Source organism: Notothenia rossii (genome assembly GCF_949606895.1).
Source record: "Notothenia rossii genome assembly, chromosome: 1".
NCBI lineage: Eukaryota > Metazoa > Chordata > Actinopteri > Perciformes > Nototheniidae > Notothenia > Notothenia rossii.
Window position 1 is genome coordinate 46,975,144 of NC_136912.1, and position 26,426 is coordinate 47,001,569.

The 26,426-nt window shown below is 40.4% G+C and overlaps 1 protein-coding gene across 1 annotated transcript in view; it reads left to right on the top strand.

Annotated features, from left to right (window-relative positions):
• The window catches only part of tenm3 (teneurin transmembrane protein 3), a 690,209-nt gene that overhangs the window by 161,115 nt on the left and 502,668 nt on the right, over positions 1 to 26,426 (top strand). The window lies entirely within an intron of this gene.

A 26,426-nucleotide genomic window follows, 5' to 3' on the forward strand; every position in this document is an offset into this window, starting at 1 on the left:
AAGTGAAATGGAGTAAGTGTGATGGTGGTCATAAATAGAGCTTGTTATCCCGGTGTGTGTGGCTGTGGATGTCTCTGTTTCACTGTGAGCGTGCGTGAGAGTGAAAGTGAGTGATTGGAGGTAATAAGGTTACTTTTCAATTGCTACCAGGTGTGTGAGTGAGACAGAGACGTGGGAGAATTAGAGGCTCCCAGTTTCATTCTGCTCTGCCTAACTTCTCTCATGATTTATTTGTCTTTGTAGCACACTTTTCTTTCTTTCTTTTCTTGTTATTTCTATTTTCTTTTTCGTTTCCAGCTCTCTCACTTTCCAATTCATCTGTCTAGCCTTATGTTTGCCCAAGAGAAGTATCAATTACTCAAGGGGGGTTTGTGGAAATTACACTGATATGTACAACATATATCGGGGGAATGTGAGGAACAGTGCTCTTAATTTGGCAAAACAGAGGATTATTCTTGACTAAAGTTTTATAGTGTGTCATAAACTGTTGGTTAAATAGGGCAGTTGATGAAAAGGACAGTCTGATAAGAATGTTTTGTACAATAGAAGAAGATAGACTTAAACATCAATTTATCCACCCGGTAATCGGTACATTTCTCTATGTTTGTGAATTCATAGAACTCTGCCCTTTCATTGGCGCCTCTCCCGGCAGAGCAAACACATACAGACCACGCTAACTTGTGTTAGAGCTAAATCTCTAATGATGGCCAGGTAGCAGCTCACAGATCAACAGACCGGCCAAGTGTGAGAGGGAGGTTAAATATGGGAATGTCGGTTTGGTTTTTGGTTTCAAAGGAAATGGGAAAGTGCCAGTAAACTATTTTTTCTACCACTCCTTTCTTTCCATATGTTGATTTTCATGTTTAGTACAAAAACAGTTTGATTTGTAAATTGCTTTCCCTCCATAGACCTCAGGAATGTCTACTTTTATTTTTCTGCTAACCTAGAAACACAGAAAGTTAATTTGCCTCTCAAGGTCAAGCATTCCGTTCATTCAGTTTTTCATCCCACCGTTTAGCCTGTTCATGGAACCTTGCATTTCTATACGATGCATAATGGCAGTATTAACACCATTAGTTAGTTAGTTAATTGGTTAGTTATTTTGTTTGTTAGTCGCTTAATTCATTATACTAAAAAACTGAAAAGGTTGACTTTAAGGAAATGTAATATGTCAACAGATGGCACATATCTGTATGAGATAGTTGAACGCAATAATATTAAGTTGAACCTGTTACAATCTCAGGAACTCTGGGTATAGGACCCAATTGCACGACCCAGGAGACAGAGGTAAAGTATTTGTAAGATACTTTATTTTCAAATAGATGAACAAAAATAACACTTTCTAATCTCTTGATAAGGTGACGAAAACTGAACAAAAGAAAATCGCTCACATAGTGAGGAACAAAAACATCATGGTATCAGGAGAGCATAGATCTGACCTACAGTAGGCATGAGACAAGACAAACTGACAAGGAACACTGGGACACTGGGGAATTTAAACACATGACAACAAGACACAGGTGGAAAAAATAAGGGGCGGGGCTTGTGCTGATGAGCACGGGAGACACACAAGAGGTAGATAATCAGGAAGCCTGGAATGACAGGTAAATGATGAGTAACAAAACAAACACAAAACAACATGAAAATGAAACTCCCTTAACATTTCTGTCGGTGCAAAACAGAAACTAATAATTTGTATTTAAACTTCATAGTAATGTTTCAACTAACCTCATACAGTAATGTGAAATCTGTTGACATAATACATTTAATGAAAGTCAACATTTCAGTTTCTCCAGTGTAGATAGTTAGTTACTTTATTTGTTAGTAAAAACAATAAAAACATGCCAAACTGCAATAAAAGTATCAACAAGTTATTAGCGTGCACTTGAACAATATTAATAATGAATAATGTCATTAAGCAAGCAGCACTTTAGATAAAATATTTACTAATTAGTGCCTGAGCTGTCACATAACCATAACCACATCACTGTAACATGACGTTCCCCCTCAGCGTTATAAAGGATGCTGGTGGCGATAATTAATACTAATGGATGCACCACACATGACCTTCACAAGGGTTTGTAAGGTGTTATGAATGTGTTTCCATTAAAACAAGAGCACACTACTTTTCACTTCATAATTTAACTTAATTTATTGTTGTCGATGAGCTTTGTAGTGTTTTAAAGTGTTTGAGATGCACATTGAGTCAGAAAATAATTATTGTGAGTCACTCTGCACTTCTATGATGGAAAAACTAGATTGCTTGCAACAATTTTGCAAAACAGTAGATGTAAACAAACAAAATCTCTTTTTGCTGAGGATTGTTTATTGGTAATATATCTACGTGCAAATGTCAAGCTATTTATCATTTATCACAGACTTGACCTTTCTTTGGTTTAAATCAGGGGTGTCCAAACTTTTTTCTCCGAAGGCCACATACAGAAAAATATACGAAGAGCTGGGCCACTCACAAGAGGTGATTAATATCGCCTTATAAGTTAAGATATAAGTTGGAAAAATCAATCAAATGTAGGTAACATTATTCTTGATACTTGAAAATCCGTTAAGAAACACAACAGCCTCTATCACAGCTCTCCAGAGGGTTTACTTTATGTTGTGCTTATAACAAGAGGAAATAGAAAGGGTAGATTTCAAGCTTGTTATGTAAATAAGTTATTGGGTAATTTATTTGAAAAGTGGGAACACATGAACACTGTGATATATATATTTAATTAGTACAATATGACAAGTTTAATTTGTTGGCCATATTTCATTAGACTATTTGAATTCGCTTAACGCTGTTTCAAAATGGACCGCGGGCCACATTTGGCTCCCGGGCCGTAGTTTGGGCACCCCTGGTTTAAATGATCACTTTTGGAATGTAAACATTGTGGCATTTGCAGAAAAAATTATATATACTGTATATTCAGAGGTGTGTTCTGACTAGGATTCTGAACACAGGCATTGCAGAGCCTGACTTTGTGACAGGATACACTGAAAAACTGAAACTTTAATTAAATGTATTATGTCAACATATATCACATAACTGTATTTTTTTTTAACCTAATATTTGTTTAAACTTTATGTTATTGCCAAAAAAAAAGGAACATTTCAGTTTTTTCAGTGCAGTACATTAACACAACATGCTGATGAGGGTTCTACATAATTGTCTTTACACACAACATCAACAACATCAAACATTTGGGCATTTTAATCACTCGGTTGACACTAAGGAAATAAGAGGACGGAGGGTGAATAAATGGTGAGGGGAGGGTTGTCTGAGAAACAGATTCAACAGCACGGGTTAACTGTACTTGAAACATGTAACTTCAATATTTTGAAAGATGAGAATGACTGCAAGAGCAAATGCTCTGTGAAGATGGACTTCTTCAAGAAACTGTTTGCCAGATGTACAAAAGTCATTGGGACTGAAAGTAAATGAAGCCACAACATACTGTATGTAGGTATTTTGAGTCTTCGCAGTGACGAAAGGCTGATTTGTTATTCCACATTGTCTCATAAATATTTTAAAATGGTAAACAGGCTCACAAAAATAATTTGGTTGGAGAATCACATTGAGAGTTAATGAGTCGAAATTTGTCCTGGGTATAATGTCATGAGAAAGACAATGTTATTGATTTCTGTCACAAAGAGATCTTAATAACAGAACCCAGTTTCAATAAGTGACTTTATAATTTGAACACAGTCAGAAGGGATTTTTAGGGGAATGATCGTTTGCTACTTTGTCATTAGCAACATCTTTAACGTACATTAGTTCAACTTAAGGGCATAATGGATGATGAGTAAAGTGTGACTTTGAGTCTTTATTTGCCCTTTCAGTTGATGTGTGCACAAACACACACCCAAACACTTCAGGTCTTCACTAACAGCCTGCTATCAGGGAATAAATCAAATTAAAGCCATCATTTATGTAATTCAAGGGAGCAAATCAAGTCTTGCAATGATATAAAAAAATGTAGGGTGGAAAAAAGCATTGTAAAAAATGATACAAGTGAATGATTCATGAAGTGACATTACTAAAAATGGTACCATGAATACCGGACTCTGTATGTTCCTGCCTAAGTAATAAAAGGGGCTCTTCAGTGTGACATGCACAGTACACCTGTTCACTTTAAGTCATGACTCACGCTCATTTTCACCTTTTCCCTTGTTTTCCGGTGAGATAATCACATAGGATAACTAACACCTAAGGTATAGCTTCCTTTCATCATGACAATTATAGTGTGTGAACCATGGGAAAAGCAAGGCTCTGTTATAATTCAGGAATAATATCATTGCACTATAGGAAACAGAGTGACACTGTAAGACAATACATTTGTTTAGTGGCACACTGTTTTTATATGAATCTTAATAATGGTCCAGTCCGGGCATGGATCTGAGCCCGGTGTGGAGGAATGTGAGGGTCCCTGCTGATCCTGAACTGAGGGTCCACACACAGCAAACAAATTAGGACTGAGTTTTTCTTTGGAAACACAACTTACCTGTTGGGAGCCGTGTTGCTGCTGCTTACCAACCAGCAAAGAGCCAGCTTCAGCTCCTTCTGTGCCGGTGGGGGGGCGTCTGTGAACACACCCGCCCCAAAACAACCTCCGCCAGCACAGCCCCAGTCTGTGCTCACAGGTGGTCTCAGAACCACATACACACACACACACACACACACACACACACACACACACACCCGCACACACACCCACACACACACACACACACACACACACACACACACACACACACACACACATACACACACACACGGAGCAAAGTGAACACACTCTCTTTACTGAGGGAGGATGGGATCTCATCACCTCTTATCTCTCAGTCCATCCCAGCATCTCCCCTTCCTCCTCTTCTTGATCCATCTCCCCTTCCTCCTCTTCTTCATCCATCGCTCCTTCCTCCTCTTCCTCCTCTTCTTCATCCATCTCCCCTTCCTCCTCTTCTTCATCCATCGCTCCTTCCTCCTCTTCCTCCTCTTCTTCATCCATCTCCCATTCCTCCTCTTCTTCATCCATCGCTCCTTCCTCCTCTTCTTCATCCATCTCCCCTTCCTCCTCTTCTTCATCCATCTCCCCTTCCTCCTCTTATTCATCCATCTCCCCTTCCTCCTCTTCTTCATCTCTCCTTCCTCCTCTTCTTCATCCATCTCTCCTTTCTCCTCTTTTTCATCCATCTCCCCTTCCTCCTCTTCTTCATCCATCTCCCCTTCCTCCTCTTCTTCATCCATCAGTCTTCAGTTTGGTGTCTACATTTACCACATGTATATACTAATAATCACTGTACTTTTTACTCTATTAACCTACCAGCAATATACAAAATGATACATCTACAACAGGTATGAAATATGATGGATTCTTAACTCAATTTTGAGTCAGGATATACAAATATTTTTCAGAAATGTGCTTTATTTTCAATTCTGAAACGTTTGTCCTTTTTCTTTGAAGATACCTCTTGGTTTAATCTGTTGAATTCAGGACTGTTAATATGTTACTTTGGATTACCTCATTATCTGCCTTATTAATGTAGTTATAATTCTGTGATTGCATGTTCAGAATACCTAGAAATCATACCCAAAACAGGCCAACATGAAAATCATAATCAAGTAAAGACTCAGAACCAAGTATCTTTTATGCCTGAATCTAACGAACAAGTTTTCCATCAGTGATGTAATGCTTTCACAGGGATTTACTGACCATTTACATGCACACAAACCTATAAACACACTACAGGAAAATAAACACCACAAATAGGGCCTCTTTAATTCGGATTGGATTCATAAATAGTTTTTTGTCCAACACTTGAGTCTTGCTCTCATGAGGATTGTATTTTACTTTGAAAATATTTATTGTGGAGGAAAATCATTCCCTATTCCAAGCACAGTCAAAGGCCAAAGGACTGACAGTCAACAGGTAACAGGCACTATTCATGCCAACGTTTCTACTCAACCTGTGGGGAGTCTTACTTCCAAAGGAGTCTTGACTTCATGTGACCAAATTATGTTTTTAAGGGAGACAGGAGCAAGTCTTCTTTTGCATCAATGCACTCTTAAAATATCAGGTTCAAAGTGTCCTAAAGAATGTTTTCTCTTGTTCTTCAGATGGTAGTAGCTGCAAGGGATGAACATGTATTTCTGTTATGACTCATTTGTACGTTTGCAAAGTTGATAAAGGTTGCAGCAGTGTTGCCCATTAGACGTTATAACACTAGCTTTTTGTATATACATATTTTATATATTTGACTTACATTGTATTGATTTATATTGTAAACCATGCAATTAATGTATTAATAATGCTGCAAAGCAAATTTCCTGTGAAGTGACTGGGGTTATAAACAAAATGCAAACAATGAGGACTTAGATAAGCTACTACATGATCACAATGAGGTTAAAACTGGACAAAGAATAGCAACCTATAACAATAATCAATTGCAATGATTTAATTGATGGGAAAATAACAGGAAATATAAAAGTCAAATCAACATTTATTTCTATTGTAGCACAGAGCAGCTTTACATCTGACCTTGACGTGTGCCGGAGTTGTGTGCTAAGATTTGAAAACGTCCGAGCATGTTTTAGCTTTGCAGAGATCTGAGACTATAGGAAGGCAAACTATCATATTTAATATATTAGGTAAAAAGAACCCTGTCCCCAAAGCTATTAAGCGCCTGTGTAGATACTACCAGGTAAAGATAAATGATACACGCCATACGCCATTTTATATGTGGCCAACACAAAAACAACATTTTTGGATTAAATAAATAGAAGGAAAATAAACTGCAGAAAACTGCAAGACATTAATCCTACTCATGTCCTCACTGACACTTACATTTAAATTGTCTTGCCATGAGTACCTTGGCAATATAGCAGAATGAAACGAGCATTATTGTAAATGACAGTGACTCCGGCAGCTTCTTCTCTATTTATTCCAAAACGGATGCCTATTGGGAGACAAGATGGCATGGGATTCGGTTGGACAGGGGAACATTTAAAGACCATGGGGGGTCAATGCTCCGAACTTCATTCAGTGATCAGGACACAATGGACCACCTGCAGCGTGAGGGGAGGCCGTGGAATAACACTGGACCAAAGAAGAGCAGCAGAACGGGGGGGGGGGGGGGGGGGGGGGGGGGGTCTGCCTCTGTGACCCAAAATGGCCGACTGCAGAGAGGCAGTGGCTTGATCTGACATTTGACAGAGAGACACTGGCTGGCTGTGTCGGGGGTCAAACTGGGGCTCCTGCAGTGGAGGGATTACGCTGAGAAAAAAAGACTTGAGCTTTACCACAGACAGGTTTCAGGACTATGTCATGTGACAAGACTGTGATGGTGCTTTCACACAGTAAGGTAATAACATCAGGACATCTTCAGCTCAGAGCAAAGTCGTATGTAGATGACTTATTTATATTCATTAATATTCAGTCTTATTCTGCCGTCAAGACACCAGCGAGCTGGATAGCCTCCAACTCTTTGTTCATACTGAAGACATTTCACTGCAACAAGGAACTGTAATGTCAGACATAACCTTTTTTCGTTTTCAATTTCCAGAAGTATCTTTCCTTGCCAAAACGGGCTACATACAGATGTAGCACTGAATTTCAGACTCCAGCTTACAGCTTCCTGCCTACGAACTGCCAAAGACCAGTATAGAGGAATGTTAAGCCCTCCCACTATTTTCCAAGAGGGCGTTGCCAGATTTTCAATTTCAGGTTTTAACCAGTAGATGGCGCTTCATTCACAAATACAGAAAGACAAGTTTCATGGACTTTCAGTTGTGTTTTTTAGAGCATTTGAACACATCAATATTTTAGATCAACTAAAGTATATCTAATCTTGTAATTCAATAATATATAGTCTTTATATATTAAATAATCATAATTATAATGGAAATGTTTACATTACACTTCTTTATTTGTTATGCTCATACTTTAACCTTTACAATCGTTTGCTTTAATATGCAGTATATTTTTGTGTTTGCTTCCTCCTGCTCCCTTTCGGACACATACTGTATGATTTATTATTATTATTAATATGAAAATATTATTAAGATAAGATAAGATGTTACTTTATTGATTGAACATTTTAGTTTAGAATGTGCTGTCCCACGGTAATTCAGAAGGCTCACAGGTCACATTCCGACCATTATTTAAAACAATAGGTGCTTTCACACCTTCTACAGTTTGATTTGTAGAGAGGGAGCTCTGTCAGTTTTCGAATTACCCATTTGCTTTCGGGGAGCCCTATTTTTCAGAGCACATCCTGCTACTAAATATGTCACACGCACGCTCTGTTGACTGGCGCAGCAGCGCGGATTCGATCAATTGCTATAAAAACACTCTTCTACTAATACAGAAGGTGTCACTATGCCGGCGGATGTGGCCGTTGTTGAAGCCTCTTCAGGCTCCGCATCGGCAGGCCTCTCCCTCGGTGTGGAGCTGTCAAGCTCGACCCTAACACCGCTTACAGCCGGCCAACTAAAAGTTGTTTTCCGTTCACGTTGTCATTTTTAGACTCCTTCGCTTGTGAATCCAAAAGCTGTGACGCTTGGCTGTTTTCGTTCTGCCATATTTTTTATTTCAAAGCCAGAGTTAAAAAAATATCAATATGAACATTTAAAATACCGCGCCGGCATCACCGCCATAACCATAGCAACGTAAGTAAGAATGCAGCGCCGCCACGTACAGATGGCAACACCCAGACATATTCACAAATATAAAACAAATATTCAGAAACTGTAATGAACAATAACTATTATTTATTTCAAGAACTGTTATTTACAGAAACTCAGCATTTCTAATCTGTGTGACACAAATATGCACGATTGTTTTGGGCTCCCCCTATTTATCTCAAAGTCAGCCTTCAGGGGAGCTCCCCCTAGCTCCCCCCCATTTCGAACAGTGTCTGTGGCTGAATGGCCAGCGATTAGGTGCGGCGCATTTATCATAGGTGATCAGAGCTAACTGCCTGCCGTCAGATTTCATTTAAAAAACAGATCTGATTTTAAGACTATTTCTGCGCTCATAAAGAATGATAAGAATAAGAATAATGCGTATTGAACTGGTTTAATTAATTAGTGAGTTTATTTAACAATAGAACCGCCAATCGGGTCAGTTTGTGTGATGTGTGTTGTGTGTGTGCAATGTAACTTTTTTTCAATCAAATATTAAAGTCTCCCAGTCCGTGACTTTTCCTGAAAGTGTGTTATGTAGCACCCTATGTTGTTAAAAAAAAATTGCATTCTAATAGCGGGATTTGACGGGTTTAGGTAGGCCTATACAAAAACCTGTGGCGGTTCTAGTGTTAAGGTTATCAGTAACGAATTTAGCAGCTGAACATAAAAGTCAACTAACTGAGGGTCACTTGCAATGACAGTGTTGTGTCTAACTGTAAGCTTGTCACTCAGAGTAACCTACCGTTAATTTAGCTGCTGGAGAAGAAAGATCAAGGGGGGAGGGGGGGAGAGAGCTGTGGTTGATGGGCCATTAGTTGTGGAAATACACAGCTGAGAGCTGCCGTTTCATTCAGACTGTTTAAAAAACTGTAACAACGGACTATTTTTCTTAGCGGATGCATGTCAATTTAAATCAATACATACAACTATTTTTTAAATCAATACATACAACTAGTTTTTAAATCAATAAAAACATTTTCTAAATCCATAAAAGCATTTAAATTAATATTGGGAGTCATGTTGTTACTTTGTTGAGAATGTGGCCGAGTAATAAGCGGGATAATTTGCAGCGACTTGTTCCTTATGGGGAAAATAACACCCGTCATGTGTGTGTAGAGGTGTGTGTGGTTAAAACACTTTCATGAAGTGAAGGAATTTCCTTCTATAAAACAGCTGTGGGCAGCAGTGAGTGTCACGGACATGAATTCATAGATCAAAGCAGACTGGTGCACACACTCTCCTGTCCTGCCAGTCGACACGCCCGTTCTAAGCCGTGTCCCTCACTCATCACATCCCAAGCATCCCCGAAAAGTGTATTATGTTATTACATCTCAGATGTTATGTTTCAGTTGTGCTCTGTCTATGTTCAGTGATGCAAACTTGTCACCTTTCGGCGAAATTTGCCGTTTTGAATCCAAAATAAGTCGTTTGTGTGATTCATGTAGATCTGCAAACAAATATTTTTGGGGTATGGGGGGGGGGCTGGGACCCGGAGTAATCTGCGGCCGTGAGCTGTTATGTGCCATCATGACACGCATGGTGTTCTTTTTTTATATATTATAATGAAGTACGAGCTGTGTGCTCGAGTCTTCCTGCCTGTCGGCTCTGTTCATGGATGTATAATAAGGCTCTGCTGCTCCGAGATGATGGTCTAGCTTCAGCAGGAACATTACCTACGGGTGCGTTCGTTAATATTAACTGTGCGTCCGGAGTCACTGTGGCACAGACTGGACCGCTGGTGAACAGCTGTTAGAACGGGCCGTTAAAGAGCCTGTGACACGATTTTCCCCCATCATCCAAACCCATCAATTTGAGTAAATATTGTCCCCTTGAAAACCGTTACTGAACTGATTTTGGATATTTGTACTTTGATAACCATTCATCTGCCCTTCAATGTTGACCATTTCCTGGATCTTCTCGGGGATTCTTCAAGTCCCGCCAAATTATGGGTGACGTCAATGCGGGCACAGCGCTCCAGCTGCACCGTTCAGGATCCCAGCATCTGCATGTAAACGCACGATGGCGCACACAGCAGCAAGCTCAGATAGCGATGACAGTTTAATTTTGAACGTGTCTGAGAGCTCATATGAGGCTGAAGGATCGGTTTATTTTGTATCTGTTAGAAGTTTAGGAATTAGGTGCGTCAATATGGGCGATCATACGGTCATGTAGCCAGTGGTGGACTGGTATAAAAAATCAGCCCGGGACTCTCGACCGGCCCACTTCGGTACCACTAGTAAATTGTCAACGGGGGGAGTGGGGGATGTGCTAGTGACTTATCCGACCGGCCCACTTCAGTACCGGCCCATCGGGATTCGTCCCGATGGCCAGTCCGCCACTGCACCCAGCCCACGGAAACTGTCAACGGGGGGAGCCTCGCTGCGGGGAAACGGTGGACCTAGTGTCCCGATCGGAGTGGGAATAATAATAATAATAATTATAATATTAATAATAATAATAATCCGTGCATTTTATCCATTAATTTCCCCAACATTGTGGTAACATGGTGGGGGGGGGGGGGGGGGCTTGGGGACCTCTGTGTCGCCTGTCAGCGCAATTTACATGATGCCGTTTAGACAATATAATAATAAAGGGCGGTGCCGGCTGTCAGCGAACCGATCCGGCCTTTCTGCGCGACTATCACTCAAATGCGGGACATAGTCTCAATGTGTGGGACGCGGTACAAATAATAAAAATGCTGTGTGTGCAGTCCCGCACAGTGCGGGACACCTGGTCACCCTACACCAGAGTCCTGCATCGGGTCGGGTATCCGCGGGTACCCGACGGGTGACCCGCAAAAAAGGTGATTTGCGGTTGGTATTTTTTCAAACACTTTTTTCCGGGTTCGGTTCTGGGTAAAACAAAGATGATGCGGGTCGGGTTGCGGGTGTTGCATAATAAATATATTTAAATAATAATAATTTAGTTTAATGTTTAAATCCTCAGACCTCTCCCCCGCGGGGCCGAGCATATTCATAACCTCTGCAGCGCATCTATCTGCTGCTGAGCGCGCCACATTCTGAATGGCTGAGGTGAAGCTCTCTAGCGGAGAATACAGCATTTTCAATAACTCTTCCTCAAGAGCGAAATCCAACGTCTGGGAGGCTTTTGGTGTCATCCTAGATGCAGAAAATAACCAACATCCCAGGCTTTTTGAGCCAAATATGCAACTGCGTGTGTTAATAATTGCACGTTTTCACCGCTTATATATATGCGGGTTCGGGTCGGGTTGCGGGTCTTGTGCCGGCGGGTCGGGTCGGGTTGCGGAACTATTGGCAATATGTGCGGGTAGCGGGGCGGGTTCGGTATTGCACGTCGCGGGTGCGGGGCGGGAGCGGGGATCACCAACTATATTTGTCCAAGGGCCAAAATGTATCCAATCGACACTATCGCGGGCCAGCGATTTTGATATAGTCCACAATGCTAGTGGAGCATGCTCAGGTACTGCGGACCACATAAAGCTTAGCAGACTCTTCAGGCTAACGAAGGATCACTTCTAGGCAGGGTTGGGAGGGCTACTTTGTAAATGTAATCAGTTACTGAATACTGAATACATGCTCTGAAAGTAATCAGAATACAGTTAGTTACGTATTCAGATTACTTTTAGAATACTTTTGGAATACTTTCTTTTTCCATAACAGATGGGTGTCTGTTGCACAGGAGACACTTATTTTACTGTTTTAATGGCTTATCAAGAACTCAAACACAACATCTTGGTGTCATTCTGGACAGCTCCCTCTCATCTGCACCCCACATAAAAAACATCACCCGGACTGCATCCTTTGTACTGTCTTAAAACCTTTCCTTGGAATATGTTATGAATTGTAAGGTGTCCTTGAGTGCTTTGAAAGGCGCCCCTTAATAGAATGAATTATTATTATTATGTATTATCTGAAACGATTTAATAACTTTTAAAACTTTTTCCAGTCACTTGCCCCATGCATTCAGCAGCAGCAGGCCATTCACTTTGATTTGATCCCGTTATGAAATGTCATAATTTCGACAATAAATAAATGCCACATAAACGTTATCTTGCACATTTTATCTAACCATCTCCGTTTCTAACTTTCAATATATTTTAAAAGAGATCTCTCTCTCATCTACGTGCGGGGGCGGGGCCTCACAGACACGCTGCATCTCTCTCGCTCACAGACATGCTGCAGCGCTGTGCAGTGTGCACACAGTTCTGCCGGTAAGGAATATTACATTTTGTGAGGACACTTTTCCACTAATAATTCCAATAAGTATTCCAAAATGTATTCACTTCAGGTTTACGAAAGTAACGTTAATCAGATTACTCGTTTTTCAAATGTAACGCCAGCTGAAAATACAGTTAGCCTACTTGATTTTTGTATTCTGATTACGTAACGCCGTTACATATATTCCGTTACAACCCGACCCTGCTTCTAGCATCTAGGCTACTGTCCCGCAGCTCCTGCCTCTCTGTTGGACTCTGTCGCAGCGGGGCTGCTGCTGTGGAGCGCACAAAGAAGACTGTTCACAACGAAGGATCACTTCTTCTTCAAGTCAGGGAAGGTTTCGCAGTAGGCAGTCTACTGTCCCGCAGCTGCTGCCTCTCTGGTACTGCACCTTACTCACGAGACGTTGTAAAAAAAAAAAAATGGGCGGGGGGCGAACGCAGTAACCACTCCGCCAACGCCACAGTCACCCAAGTCGCGCGGGCCGGATGAGAATGTCTGGCGGGCCGGATGTGGCCCGCGGGCCGCCAGTTGGTGGTCACTGTATTAGACTATTAAAAAAAGAAATCATGCTTCAAATAAGTGGGGTTACGGCGTACCCCCACGTCCAACGCCCACTACACCACTGACTGCAACTAAGAAAAGCTAAGGTTTGTTTTCTCATCAGGAAATGCAGACTGGCTCAAACAAAAGATTTTTAAATCATCATCCTCACGATCATTTAATGTATCATATGTTCGCCGAATTGACATGAAAGCACTAATAAATGTAGTTTCATCCACTTGAGTTTACAAAAATAATCGATTTGTTTTTATATCACATCCGATGGGAGGAAATTCAGCAGCTCTCACTGCCGATTTTTAATCCTAATTTAATCATCATCTTCACCACGATCATTTATGTTTATGTTCGCCGAATTGACATGAAAGCACTGACAAATATGAATATACTGTAGTCAAATTCATTAAAACGTTATTAACGTGCCTAAACTCAGTAATTCACCATTTCTACGCATGACAACACACTTTGTCCGTGTTTGGCTCTCTCGCCGCACAGTGAAGCGTTCCCGCATTGACGTCACTTCCGGCTTCCCCCAAAACCTCAAAATGAGTCGAAGGAATTTTCCCGCGATGTTCGAAATTATTGATATTTATCGGAACGGTATCGCTTTTTCTTTTTTAAACTGACGGTTCGAGATTACTAGTAGCCCACTATTTCATTGCACAACAGTTGTTGGGTTCGTGTCACAGGCTCTTTAAGGTGTTCAGAGCAGAGCTCCCTGTCGGAGCGGCAGAGCGTGATGTGAACTGAAAAGTTTTTCTGTGGCAATATTATTTAAGGAATTGTTGAGCTAGCTAACTAGCATACATTGTCACTATCTGCTAGCGTTAGCTTTAGCCATCTATTTCTAATAGTTTTTTTCATAGGCTATAAACAGAGGTGGTATAAGTATATGTATATTGTACTTGAGTAAAAGTAGAAGTACTCAGATCTTGTACTTGAGTAAAAGTAGAAGTACTCAGGTCTTGTATTTGAGTAAAAGTAGAAGTACTCAGATCTTTCACTTGAGTAAAAGTAGAAGCACACAGATCTTGTACTAGAGTAAAAGTAGAAGTACTCAAATCTTGTACTTGAGTAAAAGTAGAAGCACACAGATCTTGTACTTGAGTAAAAGTAGAAGTACTCAAATCTTGTACTTGAGTAAAAGTAGAAGCACACAGATCTTTCACTTGAGTAAAAGTAGAAGCACACAGATCTTGTACTAGAGTAAAAGTAGAAGTACTCAAATCTTGTACTTGAGTAAAAGTAGAAGCACACAGATCTTGTACTAGAGTAAAAGTAGAAGTACTCAGGTCTTGTACTTGAGTAAAAGTAGAAGTACTCAGATCTTGTACTTGAGTAAAAGTAATAGTCCCAGAGTGTAGGAATACTCTGTTACAGTAAAAGTCCTGCATTCAAAATGTTCCTCAAGTAAAAGTAGAAAAGTATTATCATCAAAATATAGTGAAAGTAGCGACAGTAAAAGTAGTCATTGTGCAGATTGGTCCATTTCAGAATAATATATATGATATGTTTTATAATGATTGATCATGAAAGTGTTCTCAAAGCCGGTAAAGGTGCAGCTAGTTTGAATGACTTTGTATACTGCAGGGTAGCTTGTGGATTTACTCCAGGTGGAACTAAAGTCAGAATTAACACTTGATTATATTTCACATCATTCATCCACATCAGTAAAGTAACTAAAGTTATTACATACATGGAGTGGAGGAAAAGTACAGCATGTACCTCTGAACTGTAGTGGAGTAGAAGAACAAAGTAGCAAAACATTGAAATACTTAAATAAAGTGCAAGTATCTCAAAATTGTGCCCAAGTATAGTACTTGTTGAGTTTATGAACTTAGTTACTTTACACCATGTGGCTATAAAGATAAAAAGACTTAAGCCTTGCACAGAGGCATGAAAATACATTTTCAAAATGCTCAACAGTGCTGCTAAAATTATAAACTGACTGCTACACAATTTAAAATAAAGGCTTTTATATATTTATATTAGATGTGACTCTTTGGCGTTTCTGTTATTATTAACACTGCTGCTTTAGTTGTTCTGACTGCTAAAATCCTCTGTCATTCCGTGGGGTGGGGGAGCCGGGGGCTCGGATCCTTGTCACCTTTTTCATACCTGATGAGTTTGCATTCCTGTATGTTAAAAAGCCTCAGTCACCTTAATTCCAACCCAGTCTCATGGCATTTCGTGTTCACCAACACGATTTTTTATCTATTGATTCGTGTTCACCAACACGATTTTCCCCTTTTTTTCGTGTTGCACAGCACGATTTTAAAAGCAATGTATTTCTACTGGTAATGTGTTTCGTGCATGCAGCACGTCTTTTTCTCGGGTCGGGTCGTGGAAGACCGGAAGCTGTGTGGTTCATAAAAACATGTTCTTACTCAATATCAAGCCACAATTATTGCTTTTATTTTAAATCGTATAATTTCAGTCTTTTGTTTCCGTCTGTGAGGAAAATAAATGGGGCTCAGAGCCTCAGAATACTGAAATCTGTATTTTTTAAATCTTTTTTTCCTTCTAATTTGTTATTCTTTTCAAAATAACACACTGTTATTTACTCACCAATAACACACAATTATCCTTGCTTTTATTTATTGGTTTAATTCCATAATCTCTGGCTTTTTTGGTGTCCTTCAGGAACTGAATTTCAAAATAAAAATAACCGGAAACAGACGTAGGCATTTCGAGCGTTTACCCAAGATCCTCGCTATGGTTTAAGCTTGCTGATTGGACGTTTTAGCCGCAATGCATGCTGGGATTTGGTGTTTATATGATATGAAATCCGGAAAACATTTTAAAAGAATAAAATAATACTTAATGCAGAGTGTTCTTGCTTTTCTCTTTGAAAGTCATCACATAACGGCATTGTAATACACGGTCCGGCTGCATTACATATTACAGATCTGCCGTAGTTCTTTATTTATAGAGCCCTGATGAGAAGACCTTTGGAAAAACTGGAAGAAATGCCGCCGAAACTGAATACTTAACGTCAATCATAAATATATCAACAATTAAACAACATCCTCAATTTCTCTTCACACAATACGTCTCCTTGCAGTATCAACACTAATTCGGCTGACTTTTATATTTGATCTAATTCGTAGATAGGTTATATTTACACCATAACGGTGCACAGCTGATATAAAAGGACTTTGATTTTCTTTGAATATAAGAATGTAAATACTGAGTCTGAAATAGTATAGTAATATGCTATAAAATTATGTGAAAACATGTATAAAACTACACATCTTCAGATGTTGTACATACATAAGTGTCTGTACCTTGTGTGCACCGCCTAGTGGTTAAAGCACGTTATTGAATTATTGTTTTTATGTGTTATATTTGATTAAAAAAATATTAGGAGTACATACTTTCATAGGGGGAAAGTAGAAGGTCTGTGATAGAAATATAGAATATAAAAAATCAAGTAGATACTGTAAGTGATCTCTACAATAAAACAGTTTAGTGCTGGATGTACAAAGATATTAATAGGAGGATGTGCAAAACAGAAAAACGAATTAACCTTTATTTAAACATTAAATAATACTTTAGATTAAGGTCCTCTTTTAAATAAGAAAAATACTTTGGGGGTATCTAAAGATAAATATTAAGCCTGACAAAGTAGTTAACGTCTAATATATTGCTTTCCTGCAATGTTAACTATGTTGAAGCACTTATTTTAACTGATATTATACATATGAATTATACTCTTATGTATGTAGATAGTATAAGAAATGTGCAGAATATGACAGTTTAATGGTGGAGGTACAAACCCATGTTGATAGATGTCTTGTAATGTGCTGTTGAGGAACCTGTGACCCAAGATGTTCATTCATTGCATACATCGTAGTTTTGTATATGATATGTCAATAACCTTTGAAAATCTTGAAATCTTGAAAGGGATGTGCAAAATAGCCATTATACAGTCTTTAATTAACTATTAGTAGAGAATAACGAGTAATGAATATACTTTATTACTCGTTTCCATTCATGTCAATTGCAGATAAATGTTTAGTCTTCTCAAGCACCAACTATCAAATATCTCTCCTGATTGTTGGCACTTGGCAATCAGGCTAACCTCTGAATTGTGGAGTTGAATTACAAAGTAACAATGAGCTGTCATGTGGGTATATATTAATGCTGCGCATTATGGACACAAGCGATTTTCACCCATTTATTAATTATATGTTTTACATTTGATAACACCAATGTGTTTAATACTGGAAACTTCTAATTGTGGGAAAAACGAAAACGTTCAGTAGAGACGTCCCATGGAACATTTTGCGAAACACAATAGCCAGCATGTGTAGTTCTGTGGGGGGCGTTCGATTCCAGTTTTGGATAGTCTGGCGTGGTTTTGTTCCATTTCAAACAGCTGTTTGACGCTCGGCGTAACCTTGGCGCACTGCCACTCCAAAATCCAATCCCAGCGCTTGAAGATTAATCACGGGGACTGTAATCCTAAACGATAGCTGGGGATTATGGGTAGTGTAGTGTCTTCGGCCATCCTAAACTCCTAGAGGCCTACGTCTGTTTCCGGTTATTTTTATTTTGAAATTCAGTTCCTGACGGACACCAAAAAAGCCAAAGATTATGGAATTAAACCAATAAATAAAAGCAAGGATAATTGTGTGTTATTGGTGAGTAAATAACAGTGTGTAATTTCTAAAAGAATAACAAATTAGAAGGAAAAAAAGATTTCAAAATACAGATTTCAGTATTCTGAGGCTCTGAGCCCCATTTATTTTCCTCACAGACGGCAACAAAAGTCAGAAATTATACGATTTAAAATAAAAGCAATAATTTTGGCTTGATATTGAGTAAGAACATGTTTTTATGAACCACACAGCTTCCGGTCTTCCACGACCCGACCGGAGAAAAAGACGTGCTGCAGGTACGAAACACATTACCAGTAGAAATACATTGCTTTTAAAATCGTGCTTTGCAACACGAAAAAAAGGAGAAAATCGTGTTGGTGAACACGAATCAATAGATTAAAAATCGTGTTGGTGAACACGAAATGCCATGAGACTGGGTTGCTTAATTCATGTAATAAAAACATTTCAGGTCAGTAACACTCAAAGCTAAATGTGCAATACCATGTTCAGCTATGTTACTATTTATAATGTTATTGTTGTTACATCAGAAGATGTACATATTGAAATGATTTCTTAACTTACAGTAGGCTATTTTTTACAATGTGTGTTGGAAGGATTTATTAAATTACAATGAATATTGTCATTGTTGAAGGCTTTTAGAGAAGGGTGAACTATAAGCCTGAATTACATAACATTTTATACCTAAAAACATAAAAGCTACAATAAATAAATCACAAATATTGTAGTTATTTTTACCTCCCGTATTGCTTTCAACCCACCAGCTTTTATGGTGTTGTTATGTCACTAACTGTAAGCTTGTCACATACAGTCTATGGTCACTCAGAGTAACCTACTGTTAATTTAGCTGCTGGAGAAGAAAGATCAGGGGGGGAGGGGGGGAGAGAGCTGTGGTTGATGGGCCATTAGTTGTGTAAATACACAGCTGAGAGCTGCCGTTTCATTCACACTGTTTAAAAAACGGTAACAACGGACTATTTTTCTTAGCGGATGCATGTCAATTTAAATCAATACATACAACTATTTTTTAAATCAATAAAAACATTTTCTAAATCCATAAAAGCATTTCAATTAATATTGGGAGTCATGTCGTTACTTTGTTGAGAATGTGGCCATGTAATAAGCGGGATAATTTGCAGCGACTTGTTCCTTATGGGGAAAATAACACCCTTCATCCAGATGAGGATCCCTCCGCTACACTTTGGGATCCTGATCGACCGACAAAGCTCCATTTAAAATATACATATTTTTGGTGAATTACTGAGTTTAGGCACGTTAATAACGTTTTAATGAAGTTGAATACAGTATATTCATATGTGTCAGTGATTTCATGTCAATTCGGCGAACATAAACATAAATGATCGCGGTGAAGATGATGATTAAATTAGGATTAAAAATCGAGAGCCGGGCTGCATTTAATCCCGTTCGTTTTTTCGAATAACAAAATTATTTTGTTAAATAACAACATGGTGATGTTTTGTAAATGATTACATGTCTCTTATTTAGCAAAGTAGTATGATATCCGTGACATATGGATCTTAACAAAGTTCCGCTGTACATCCAGCATACTGTATCTCACTTTATTTCACATGAGCTCCAGTGTGGAACCCCACTGCACCCCCTGGTGGATCAATGATCCATTGCAGCTGGCTTCATTATAATTACATGTATCTATCACGGGAGCGGTCTCAAGTCAAGCTGGAGGTTTTACATCTGTAAAAGACAACCCGCCTACTATTTTTTCTTTTACATTTTCTTTTTTATTTTGTCATTTAGCTGACGCTTTTATCCAAAGCGACTTACAATAAGTGCATTTGACCAAGAAGATACAAACTAGAAGAAAACAGAATCATATAAATCAGGTTTCATAGAGCCAAACCATTTCAAGTACTGAACAGGCTTTAGATAAGCCAGTCCTGTGTTAGTATATAAGTGCTTAGTTAGTATCTAAGTGCTTTGTTATAGTAATTATATCGCTCGAGGTGGAGTCGAAAGAGAAGAGTTTTTAGTCTGCGCCGGAAGATGTGTAAGCTTTCTGCTGTCCTGATGTCAATGGGGAGCTCATTCCACCATTTTGGAGCCAGGATAGCAAACCCACGTGGTTTTGCTGATGGGAACTTGGGTCCCCCTTGCAGTACTGGTGCAGCGAGCTGTTTGGCTGATGCAGAGCGGAGTGCACGTGCTGGGGTGTACAGTTTAACCATGTCCTGGATGTAGAAAGGGCCAGATCCATCTGCAGCATGGTACGCAAGTACCATTGTCTTGAAGTGGATTCTAGCAGTTACCGGAAGCCAGTGACGGGAGCGGAGGAGCGGCGTGGTGTGGGAAAATTTAGGAAGGTTGAAGACCAGACGAGCCGCTGCATTCTGGATGAGCTGCAGAGGTCGGATGGCACATGCAGGTAGACCAGCCAGGAGGGAGTTACAGTAGTCTAGGCGTGAGATAACGAGAGCCTGGACCAGAAGTTGCGTCGCTTTCTGGGTCAGGAGGGGACGTATCCTCCTGATGTTGTAAAGAGTGTATCTGCAGCAGCGGGTTGTAGCAGTGATGTTTGCAGTGAAGGACAGTTTGTTATCTAGGGTCACACCCAGATCCCTTGTAGTCTGACTCGGGGAAACAACAGAGGGGCCGATGTTGATTATTAAGTTAAGGGTGGGACAATCTTTTCCCGGAAGGAAAAGCAGTTCAGTCTTGTCAAGGTTGAGCTTGAGGTGGTGAGCAGACATCCACTGAGAGATGTCTGTTAGACAAGCAGAGATGCGTGCGACGACCTGGGTCTCTGAGCGGGGAAAGGACATAATTAATTGGGTTTCGTCAGCGTAGCAGTGGTATGAAAAACCATGCGGGCTAATGACTGATCCGAGCGAGTTTGTGTACAGAGAGAAGAGGAGGGGACCGAGGACAGAGCCCTGAGGGACCCCTGTAGTTAATTGACAAGGGTCGGACTCTGACCCTCTCCAAGTTACCCTGTGGGTACGGTCTGAGGTATGAGGTGAGGAGAGAAAGTGCAGAGCCTGAAACTCCAAGTTCTTGGAGAGTGCGAAGGAGGATCTGATGATTCACTTTGTCGAATGCAGCAGACAGGTCCAGAAGTATGATGAGTTGGTGAGGTCCTGATAATTTATTCCGGGAAATTACTCTGACCTACTAATTGACCTAACCGAAGTTATTGAGTCTATGTAAGTTTATTGGTTGGCTCAGATCCACCAACGTCAGCAATATCTCACCTCGATTAACCCCCCAAAGAACCAGGTTCAATTAACTGCTGTTTCAATTCAGACAACTCTCTTAAATCTGTTTAAGTGATCCCGAAGGATTTTGATATCAGTAAATGAGGTGTGGCCCTACCAGGGTGCAATCTAACCTTTGAAGCAGGAGAGGAGAGCGCAGATGTCTTTTAAGTTGTCCCAATCCAAAAGGTGGGATCAGTTTATTTGAAAAAAAATAAGTCCAAACTAATACAGGGTTTTTACCTTCTCTCTTTACAATTATAATTATACTGAACATATCATGCTTTGGTTATTCTCTAATCTAAAACCTTAATTCAGTTTTACGTTTATCACCAAAATTGTAATTTTGAATTAGAATTTAGAGGCATTTCCTCATAAATGACCGGTGATAATAAAAAGCACATTCAAACTTTCATTTTCACCCAATCAATTCACATCAATTTCATACCTTTTTTCCGACACAGACGGCGGGAATGACATTCAAAAACCCATTCCTATCCGCATGAATTCGGAGGAAGATTCCTCACAGGTTGCGGGCCTAATATTCATAGACGTTTTTTCCGACACAGATGGCGGGAATAACATTCAAAAACCCATTCCTATCTGCATGAATTCGGAGGAAGATTCCTCACAGGTGGCGGGCCTAATATTCACAAACGCATCACCCATCAAATCATTCCACTCAGTTCACAAAGTAATTCACTCAGCATTCAACCAATACATTTTGAGAGATATTTACCCAGTCTGAGAGAACCTTACCGAGAGCTATTAACCCAGCTCTGAGGGACAGAGCCTACCGGGAGAGAGCATACCAGGGGAAACCCCCCTCTCTCTCTCGCTCTCTCCCAAAAAGGAAGTTCCTCCCCATCCGCCAGTGTCTTTATGCTCAACAACAGGATATAGAAACCTAAAGACACCTCCTCCACACCCATATTTGTGAAAACTTGGCATGGCCTCTGATGTACAGGACTGGACATGACCAGACATAATCTATTGGCTATGGCATAAGACACACCTTCCCATGTTTGTGTAAAAAGGACATGACCCCTGCAAAATATTATTCTCGGCTATGACATAACCGCCTGTTTGGGGCCTCAGTGTGTTTCTCCTTAAATCCGGAGCCCCCCTCCCTGTGTACTGCTGTAAGAGGAGCGGGAAGAGACTGCCTTCTCCCTTATCAGTGACACCCGTAAATCATTATAGGCCTTAAACTCAATTTAACAAACCACTTGTGTTTTATTTATACTGTAAATATAGAAAAACCTAAAATATGAAGCATTTTCATTGTGGGTTATACAAGAATTTATCATATTTGATTATAACTAACTTTCGTTTTAATTATTCAACCTGATATGGAGATCTCAACACAGAGGAGAGGGAGGCTGCTTTAGCCGTGTGCAGTTCCTCAGAGACAGCAAGGAGAGCAGTTTCTGTGGAGTGACCTGCCTTGAATCAGACTGGTGCAGATCCAGAAGGTTGTTCTGATGGAGATAACAGGAGAGTTGTTTAAAGACAGCGTGTTCAAGTGTTTTAGACAGGAACTGGAGGAGAGAGACAGGCCTGTAGTTTATAACATCAGACGGGTTGAGAGTGGGTTTCTTTAGGAGAGGGTTTACTCTTGCCTCCTTGAGACTGTTTGGAAAGTGACCAGAAGTTAGAGAAGTGTTGATGAAATGGGTGAGAAACGGTAGAATATCAGGAGCGATAGTCTGAAGGAAGTTTGAAGGGAAAGGGTCCAGAGGACAAGTGGTAGGACGGGCAGAGGTAATGAGGGTAAGAACCTCACTTGGAGAAAGAGGGGAAAGGGAGGTTAGTGTGTGGGTGCAGGGCGGGTCTGGTGACCCAGCGGTGAGTAAAGGTGAGTCAGAAAAAGAAGAGCGAATATCATCAACGTTTTTTTCAAAGTAGTTAACAAAGTCGCTTGACAGGAGGGAGGAGCTTTAGGGGGGTCCAAGAGGGTGGAGAAGATGGAAAATAGTTTTTGGGGATTGGAATAGGAAGATTGGATCTTATCTTGAAAGAAAGTGCTTTTTGCCTGAGAGATGGAAGCAGAGAAAGAGGAGAGGAGAGCTTGATAGGTTAGGAAGTCGTCATAGTGTTTGGATTTCCACTGTTTCCGCTCTGCTGCCCGAAGGATGGTTCTATTAGCACGCAGTGCGTCATTTAGGGGACTGACGAGCCCGCCGAAATGTGAGAGGACAGAGAGAGTCCAGAGAGGATGAGAGGATGACAGAGTAGAGAGGAGAGTTTCTCCAGCAGAGTTTGGAGGCAGTCAGAACGGAAGGGAGGGCTGAGAGCACCGATGAGGCAAAGGTAGAGGGGGAGAGGGAATGAAGGTTACGGCGGACAGGTACAGAGTTAGAAGAGATTAGTTCGTTATGTTTGGAAAGGGCAGTGGCGTTTTTATATGTACAAAATTGGTGTCACAAAAAACTTAGATGTCTACCTGTATATATAAGCTTCTGCAGTGAGGTTCATGGCTGGTGAGGCACTGGCACTGAAACTTCAGGTTTACAAATGTTATATTTTGACCTAAATCAAAATATAATATTATTTTCAAATGCTTTTTTTGTCTGATGCTTCGATTAATTTTAAACAGACAGTTCAACAAAAGGATACCCAAAAAATGTAATTTTATGATTTAAATATTTAATTGTTCTCTCTTAGTAAGATCCCATTTTCAATAAAATTGCGGTCTTACCTTGACTTGAAGATGAAGTCCATTTGCCTATCCTTCTGGACAAAAATCTCTATTACTTTTTTGTAAAAGTCCTCCTTATCTTCTTGTAGTTTCAAAAGTCTATCATAAATCTAATCGATAGATTTAACAGGTACGTTTCCCACAGATCTTATTTTGAGCTATTTTCTAAAATCCTATGGAGAAATCTCATTGCTTTTTTGTGGAGGGAACCCATGCGCAGCTTACTTCCGGGTTTTAGGATGCGTCTCTCATCAGCTCTGAATTATGTGAGATGACGTATGGTGGGGATGGCAACACTCTGCCCCTGTGGTCCTTATTTTTTTGACACACACATTAAATAGGACAATACTCTGAGCATGCGCAGTGTAGTTTTTACAGTCACCGTTCACTTAGACAGGGAGGGGCATGATCGGGTTTTGTCCCATGGCTCTAAACAGCTCAATAGGCACACACTGTAGACACTAATTAAAAGAACACAGACTAAAACAGCAGTGTACAGACGAATCAGGTGATTAAACATGATCTTAAAATATATTTTATATATATGTGCCCCACCTGCCCCTAATGACCAGTCCTCACTAGGAAAGGGGTAGAGAGAATGAAATGAAAAGTGATCGGATGTGTGAAGCGGGTTTACAGAGAGGTTAGAAGTAGTGCAGTTCCTTGAGAATATGAGATCAAGGACATTGCCAGCTTTATGAGTTGGTGGGGATGGAGACAGTGAGAAAGCAAAGGCGGTTAAAAGAGATGTTAGTTTGTCTATCTTCCCTGTCTGGAGGTTGAAGTCTCCGAGAAGTACAGCGGGAGGGCCCGTTTCAGGGATGTGTGAGAGGAGATGATCTAATTCCTCCAAGAAGTCCCCCAAGGCGCCTGGTGGACGGTAGAGAACAACAATGGTTAATTGTATAGGATGGGTTGCTGTGACGGCATGGAATTCAAAGGTGGAAGGAGTGAAGTTAGGTAGTTTGAAGAGGGAAAAGCTCAAATTGGGAGAGAGCAGGAGACCAGTGCCACCTCCTCTGCCAGTGGGTCTGGGTGTATGGGAGAAGGAATATGCTGTGGAGAGAGCTGCTGGGGTGGATTTGTTGGATGGAGTAATCCAGGGCTCAGTGAGAGCAAGGAAATCCAGAGACTGCAGGGAAGCGTAGCCAGAGATGAAGTCAGCCTTAGGAACAGCTGACTGGCAGTTCCACAGGCCCCCTGCAACTAGATGTTGGATCTCAGTGGAGCATGTGGGATATACGAGAGCAGGCTGGTTACAACGATTAGGAGATGCACGGGGCCAGTAATAATTGCGAGAAGACACAGGAATGGAGAATATATATACATGTCCTAGCAGGAGGGGACAACAACATCAGAGATACTTAGCACAGTTAAGGTAGGATTTGCCTCCCTCGTGACTCCAACAGGACTTCTTTGTCTTTATCTGTCTTTAAAGCTGACGCTCCAGGAAAGTGCTCCCTAAAATGGACACCAGTCCTGATTGCTGAGTTCTCACAGCTGTGGGGCCACGCCCCTTTAATTAGTTAACTCTCTGCAGCTGATGGCCAGCAATTGAAACTGGCTCACTCCTGAGTTCTAAATGAACTTTTTAGTGACACTTTTTTATAATTACATTAACCCTAGGTAATAAAGTTATGAGGTTAACCCTTAATATGGTTACCCCTAGTCAATTAAGCCCTTAGTACACATGTTTAAATCAAAGTCAACCCTAACAGCCAGTTAGTTCAGTTTTAAGGTTTCTGTAAAAATACATTTCCCACATTTCTGCCTGAAAATAATTTAGCTGTTTTGAGATTAAAATCACAATTTGAATCGTATGAACCACAGAACATGTATACAGAGCACACTGGAACAGTACTATCACAAATATATAATTATTACAAACATTGCTTTATTGAAATGTTTCTGTCATTTTTGTCTGTAAAAACAGAACAAAATGGCCTCAAATGAATGGAAACCTAGAACAAAGCTGTTATCCAAGGTCAATACAAATAATTTAACACATTTAAATGTATTCAGAAACACATTTCTGAATGTTCATTTAGAATTTAAGTTGACAGTAATATTGGTGTTGTTTCCACAGTCGTGTTCAAGGTGAGTTTGATGTGAACAGGATAAAACTGAGATATAGAGCAGCACATTATGAGATGTGGATGATGTCGTAACGTGCTCATTTTAATCTGCCTGCTATCTTAGCAGCACCTCAGTAAGGTGCATGGGGGGGGGGGGGGGGCCCGGGACGACACTGTGCCATGGAACAGGATGAGACAGGGAGACACTGCTCGTCCATGGGGGGTCCGGCAGAGCTGGGGGTCCCTGCGGAGTCTGTGTGCCGCCTACTGAGTTTCCCATGACCGTTCATTTTGTAGGGCTTGAAACATGATGGCTCATGAAGGCGGGGGGGTAATGCACAAAACAATGCCCCCC